The sequence below is a fragment of the Leucoraja erinacea genome, chromosome 4 (genome assembly GCF_028641065.1).
Source record: "Leucoraja erinacea ecotype New England chromosome 4, Leri_hhj_1, whole genome shotgun sequence".
NCBI lineage: Eukaryota > Metazoa > Chordata > Chondrichthyes > Rajiformes > Rajidae > Leucoraja > Leucoraja erinaceus.
Window position 1 is genome coordinate 81,260,346 of NC_073380.1, and position 6,687 is coordinate 81,267,032.

A 6,687-nucleotide genomic window follows, 5' to 3' on the forward strand; every position below is an offset into this window, starting at 1 on the left:
AATTCCCCATTTTCTCTCTCCCTGCCTTCTTAGGTTTACTCCTACAGCAACTGCAGTTCCTGCTCCTGCTCCTACCGCTGTTCCCACTCATGCTCCTGCACCAACAGCTGCTCTTGCTCCAGTTCCAGTTCCTACAGTTGCTCCTGCTTCTAAAACTGGCCATACCCCTACACTGGGGTGGGAGATTGCAACCTTCGAAACCGTGTTTTGACTAATGCAATTAACCCAACGTTGTGTTAGGCTGTGGTTAGGGGGAGGGTAGTAGACGCAAATACTCAATTTGGATACCAAAGGTTACAGACGCTGGAACCTGGAGCAATATCTAACTGCTTTTCAAACATTTCTTTCAAAATTGTGCCTACCTCTAAATGGGCGGAGAATTCCGGAGACTCACTTCCCTCTGCAACTATTAATAGCTGGAGGAACTGTGTGGAGCAGCTGGGGCGGGCGGGGGCGGGGGGGGGGGGGGGGGGGGGGGTGGGGTAGGGCAACTTTTCGTGTGGCGAACCTACAGCAGGACCGAGAGAGACGGTTGAAGAGGAAGGGGGAAGGCGAGATACGGACTAGTGGATAATAGGTAGCCTGAAGTTGGGAGAACCTTTGACGGGAAGATGAAGCCATATGGGGAGGGGTTAAATTGGGAGACAGACGTGCGTGGATACAGGCAATGAGAAAGAGGATGGATGGAGCCAAATGGAGGGAGAGGAGGTTGAAGCTGAAGACAGAGGACAGATTGTGACAAGCGACCACACAAAGACTGGGCATTGGAAACAGATAAGTAAAGAAGGTGATAATGGGGAGAGGTGAAAAGCAGATGGAACTAGATGATGAGGGGACCCTGTGCGTGGGAGTATGTGAATGGAACCAGGAAAGGGGGAGGAGGAGCCTAAAGAAGTAATGAGGGGGCTGAGGGGGTGTATGGGAAAGCCTAAGATAGTCACAAAATGCTAGAGTAACTCAGCCGGCCAGGCAGCATCTCAGGAGAAAAGGAATAGGTGACCTTTTGGGTCAGTTCAGTTTAATTTTGTTTTTTGTCACGTGTACTGAGATGCAGTGAAAAGCTTTTGTTGCGTGCTATTCTGTCAGCGGAAATATAATGCATGATTACAATGGAGCCATTTACAGTGTGTAGATACATGATAAGGGAATAACGTTTAGTGCAAGGTAAAGCCAGAACAATCCGATCAAGGATAGTTTGAGGGTCACCAGTGAAATAGACAGTAGTTCAGCACAGCTTCAGCCCAAAATCATCACCTATTTCTTTATCCAGAGATGCTGCCTGACCCGCTGAATTACTGCAGTATTTAATGATTATCTTTGGTGTAAACCAGCATCTGCACTTCATTGTTTTCAAGAAGGAACTGCAGATGCTGGAAGATCGAAGGTACACAAAAATGCTGGAGAAACTCAGCGGGTGCAGGAGCGAAGGAAATAGGCGACGTTTCGGGCCGAAACCCTTCTTCAGACTGCACTTCATCTGCACTTCATTCCTCTGCACTTGTTTTGAACCTGCATGTTCTGGTATTTTAAGTTGAATTCCTGCGAAAGCCCGATTGGAGTCTTCTACATTGTGGGCCTACATAAATGTAATTTATTGTTTACATGGTCACTGGATCTGAAGCACTTGTTTCTCTTTTCCCAACTCCTGATGAAGGTTTTAACTCAAAAGGTTAAATGTTTCTCACTCCAGGGGTGCTGCCTGAACTGCTGAGCATTGCCAACATTTCCTAATTTTATTTCAGATTTTCCGAGTGTGCAGATTTTTAACTTATTCACGACTTCGATTTTGAAAAATCACTTATTTTCAAAAGTTGACTGCATTTCATTAACCTTCTCAGATAAAGTTGAACTAAAATAGCCCCGGCCTAGGCCAAGATCCTTGGGTCAGGTATCCATCCGATTCCCTTTTTAAAGATTAAAAAAAAACAGTGAATGCTAGAAATCTGAAGTCTAGAAATTGATTGAGAAAGCATTGACTAACATTTCCACCACCCACGTAGGCAGTGAATCTTAGAATATAATGATGCTCTGTGTAAATATATATGTTTGTCCCTGACATTCCTATTCTATCTCTTGCCTAAATAGTCAGAGATTGAAACAGCCTGGAAACAGGCCCTTCAGCCCAACTTTCCCCTGCCAACCAAGATGCCCCATCTACGCCAGTCCCACCTGCCCACGTTTGGCCAATATCCCTCTAAAGTTTTCCTGTCTGTGTACCTTTCCTATCCAACCTGACTTTTTACATTTTGTTGTAGTACTTGCCTTAACTATCGCCTCCGACAGCTCTTTCTGGATACCCACCATCATCTGTGTGGGAAAAGTTGCCCCCAGATTCTTATTAAATCTTCCCCTCTCCCCTTAATCCTATGTCCCCCGGTTCTTGATTTCCTCTACCTTGGGTAAAATACTCTGTGCTTTCACCCCCATCCAATCCCCTCAAGATCTTATACACGTTTAAAAGATCACCCCTCAGCCTCCTGTGCTCCAAGGATTAAAGTCCTCGTCTGCCCATCCTTTCCATATAGCTCATGCCCTCAGCTCATGCCCTTAGGTGGAACATCCTTGTAAATCTTTTCGTAAATATTAAATTTGTGCCCTGATTCTTGAGCCCTCCTTGATTAAATGAGTCATGACTGATTGAATTGAAAGATACAGCATGGAAACATTGGCTCACTGAATCCACACCAACCATCGATCACCGGGTTCAGACTAGTTCTCATTTTTGCACATGAAAAAATAATCAAAGAAAAATGCAAATATTGGAATTTGAAACCAAAACTGAAAATGCTAGAAACAGCCAATGGTTCAGACCACATCTGTGGAAAGGGAACAAAAAGTAATGTTTCAAATCAGACACTTCTTCAGAACTAAGAAGTTGAGAGAACAAGTTAAACTGCAGTGAGACTGGGAAAGGGAGGGAAAGGACAAAGAGAATATCTCTGACAGAATTATAGAATAGTTATAGCACAGCATGAGGCTATTTGTCCCATCGTGTCTGTGCCAATTATCCATCAGCTGGTTCCACCTCCTGGCCTCTCTGTATTTTTGCAAATTTTAACAGCACCATGTATTGATCCAATTCCCTCTCAAAGGCCACAGTGGAACCCGCCACACCCCAAACACACACTGTCAGCGCCTTCTGGATTCCAACCACAGACTGGGTGATAAATCATTTCCCCACCAGAGGAGTAGCTGTGTGGACAAACTGTTGACAAATACGTGGTTCATAGATTAATGATAGATAGCAATTAGAGAAAGACCACAAACAAACGGTGCAGCAGTAAAGCTGCAGCCTCAAGATGCCACAGACCCGGTTCAACTCCTGTGTGGAGTTTGTACAGTCTTCCAGTGACTGCATGGGTTTCCTCCGGGTGTTCCAGTTTCCTACCACGTCCTAATGATATGCGAGCTTGTAATAAACAAGTTCGGTATTCTGAAAAATGCAAGGAATTGTGGGATTTCTCAAAGTCATTAGAGAAAAAAAAATGCGAATGGGGCTGCCAGGTAGCGGGAGAGCGGGGTGTACCAGCGAGAGAGAGGGGGCATATGCGAGTGGGAGACAGGGGGAGAGACTGGACCAGCGGAGAGATGGTGAGAGGTAGGGGAAAGAGAAGGGGGGTGAAAGATGTGCATAGAAACATAGAAACATAGAAATTAGGTGCAGGAGTAGGCCATTCGGCCCTTCGAGCCTGCACAGCCATTCAATATGATCATGGCTGATCATCCAACTCAGTATCCCGTACCTGCCTTCTCTCCATACCCCCTGATCCCCTTAGCCACAAGGGCCACATCTAACTCCCTCTTAAATATAGCCAATGAAGTGGACTCAACTACCCTCTGTGGCAGAGAGTTCCAGAGATTCACCACTCTCTGCGTGAAAAAAGTTCTTCTCATCTCGGTTTTAAAGGATATCCCCCTTATCCTTAAGCTGTGACCCCTTGTCCTGGACTTCCCTAACATCGGGAACAATCTTCCTGCATCTAGCCTGTCCAACCCCTTAAGAATTTTGTAAGTTTCTATAAGATCCCCTCTCAATCTCCTAAATTCTAGAGAGTATAAACCAGTCTATCCAGTCTTTCTTCATAAGACAGTCCTGACATCCCAGGAATCAGTCTGGTGAACCGTCTCTGCATGTTTGTGTTTTGCTCACAGATGTGTTTAGTTTAACATTCCACGGTGAGTGCCGGGGTTTGCACGTCGGTTGCAGAGGCGGGCAATGTCCCCCAGTTCCTCCCTTCAGTCCGGGGTGGGGGGGGGGGGGGGGGTTGTGGGGGGGGTTGGGATTATCCCCTCACAAAAGGGGAAAACATTTGTTCGGCATGGACTTGTAGGGCCGAGATGGCCTGTTTCCGTGCTGTAATTGTTATATGGTTATATGGTTATTATCCTAGTGCCGGGGAGTTCTTGTGGAGACGGGGCGTCCAGGACCTGCAGTGAAGCCGCGATAGAGAGTTCCTCTCTCCCCATTTCTCTTCCCATCCCTGTCCCCATCTCTCTCTCTGCTGCCTCTTCTTTACCCATGGACAGGCGTCGCTCTGTCAGAAGGAACTGCAGATGCTGGTTTACAGCGAAGGTAGACACAACGTATTGGAGTAACTCAGCGGGACAGGCAGCATCTTTGGAGAAAAGGATGCTGTTCGGGTCGAGACCCTTCTCCATAGATGTTGCCTGACCCGCTGAGTTACTGCAGTATTTTGTGCGAATCCCCGTTGATGACAGGTGCTCGGTTTTCGCCAGCACCAAGGGGGTCAACCGACAGCCACCGGATAAGGTGAGAGATGCAGCAGATGGTCCCCAGCCCATCAGGGAACGGTTTCCTCGGGAGTTGGAGTAGAGTTGATCTGGAGATAGCCCTGACTGTAAGCCTGGGGCCGCCACTACTCCAGGCCAGTGTCCCATCACCCCGGGCATCTCCGGCCCCTCCCCATGACAGGGATGGGACACTCGGGAGGGGACGGGGACAATAGTGAGATCACCCGTTTGCACTTGTTCTACATTATCTAATTCCAGTAGCAATTCAACAGCTCTTGCAGTGTAGGAGACCCGGGTTCGATCCTGACTACGGATGAAACGCAGGTCTGTTAACACGCAGCAGCTCAGCTGCTGAAAATGTTTATCGCGACTGACCTATGACCTGGGCATGCGTAGTCGAAATACTGAACTCGCTTATTGGCCTCTGCAATACCTCTAGTGTGTAGGAAGTGGGTGAGTGTGTGGAATAACACATACTTGTGTGATTGGGTGATCGTTCAGTGAGGACTTGGCGAGCCAAAGGTACTGTTTCCAAGCTGTATCTTTCAATCAATCAAAAAAAGGAACATAAATCCTGTGGTAGACAATCATGCTGGAGAAACTCAGCGGGTGAGGCAGCATCTATGGAGCGAAGGAAATAGGCAACGTTTTGGGTCGAAACCCTTCTTCAGACTGATGTGAGGGTGGGGGGGTGGGGGGGGGCGGGAAGAAGAAAGGAAGAGGAGGAGCCAGTGGGCTGAGGGAGAGTTGAGAAAGGGAGAAAGTAGGGACCGGGGTTTGTTCCTGTCTGTATGGAGTTTCCACATTCGCACTGTGGCCGCATAGGTTTTCTCCAGTTGCTCCGTTTTCCTCTCATATTCCAAAGGCGTGCAGATTTATAGAGTAATTGGCTTCTATAAGGGGGTTGCCCTAAGGTAATCGGGTCAAAGGGCGTGATGCAAGAAGCAACTCAATCCATGTGGAGGACATGGCGGCCTCAGCACGCACTGTTATCGCACGAAACGCGTACTTTATTTCCTGTTAAAAACCGCCAAAATGATCATTTTTGCGCTGTAAATAATTGGCGGTGCGGGAAGGTATCATCTTTAAACTGGTGTTATCTCATGGTGTAGCGTATTTTACAATCCGCGAATAATAGCCGCATTCATTGTCGTGTCCAGAGAAACAGCACCATCTCGATAAGCCTTCGCTAAATAAAGTGAACTCAAAGTCAGAGCACCAAGTCTGAACCCGAGCACCAAGGTGTAAGAGGCCGAAGGAGCGCATCCCTCGGGGCAGACCCCACTCTCAGCGCTGTCCGGCCATGTCTCCCCCTGTGGGCCGCATTGTCAGGGGCTGTGAGTCGGCAGCGCCCACACACATGGAGCGGGGCCGGGTGGGGCTGGATGAGGTGGGGCCGTGGCTCTGGACAGTGTCAGCTGCAGCAAGGTTGGGGACGGTCTGCTCCCTCCGCCCACCCAGAGTCACTGCACCGCCACCCCGATCTCTTCCTCCCCCCGGGCCGCGGGGATAGACGGCCCGGGGTCAGCGAGTGTGCAACCAGTCCGGATGCTGGGACAGAAGAAAATCCCACTGTGCTGGCAGCCATACCTGCAGTTCATCGCGTGTATGCCAGTTGGCGGTGCGTGGCAACAGTACGGGTCACGGGTCGTGATCCTCGACTGCGTGCAACCTCCCTACAAAATTGTCCCTCCAGAGCTGCCTCGGCCGCAACATGTGCCTTAGGCTCGTCGGCAGGAGACCAGGAACCTGCCCCCAAATTGTCGCAATTCCTCCCAAGGCTCGCGGTCAGGGGGAACTCGCGGTCGGCGGGAACTCGTCTGAACGCTCATCGTTCGGCGGAATTGGGACCTCGTCCAAGAGCTTGTCGGGGAACCCGCTCGAAGGCTCGGCAGACAGAGTTAACGAGAGGGATCAGGAGTAGTCGGACGCAAG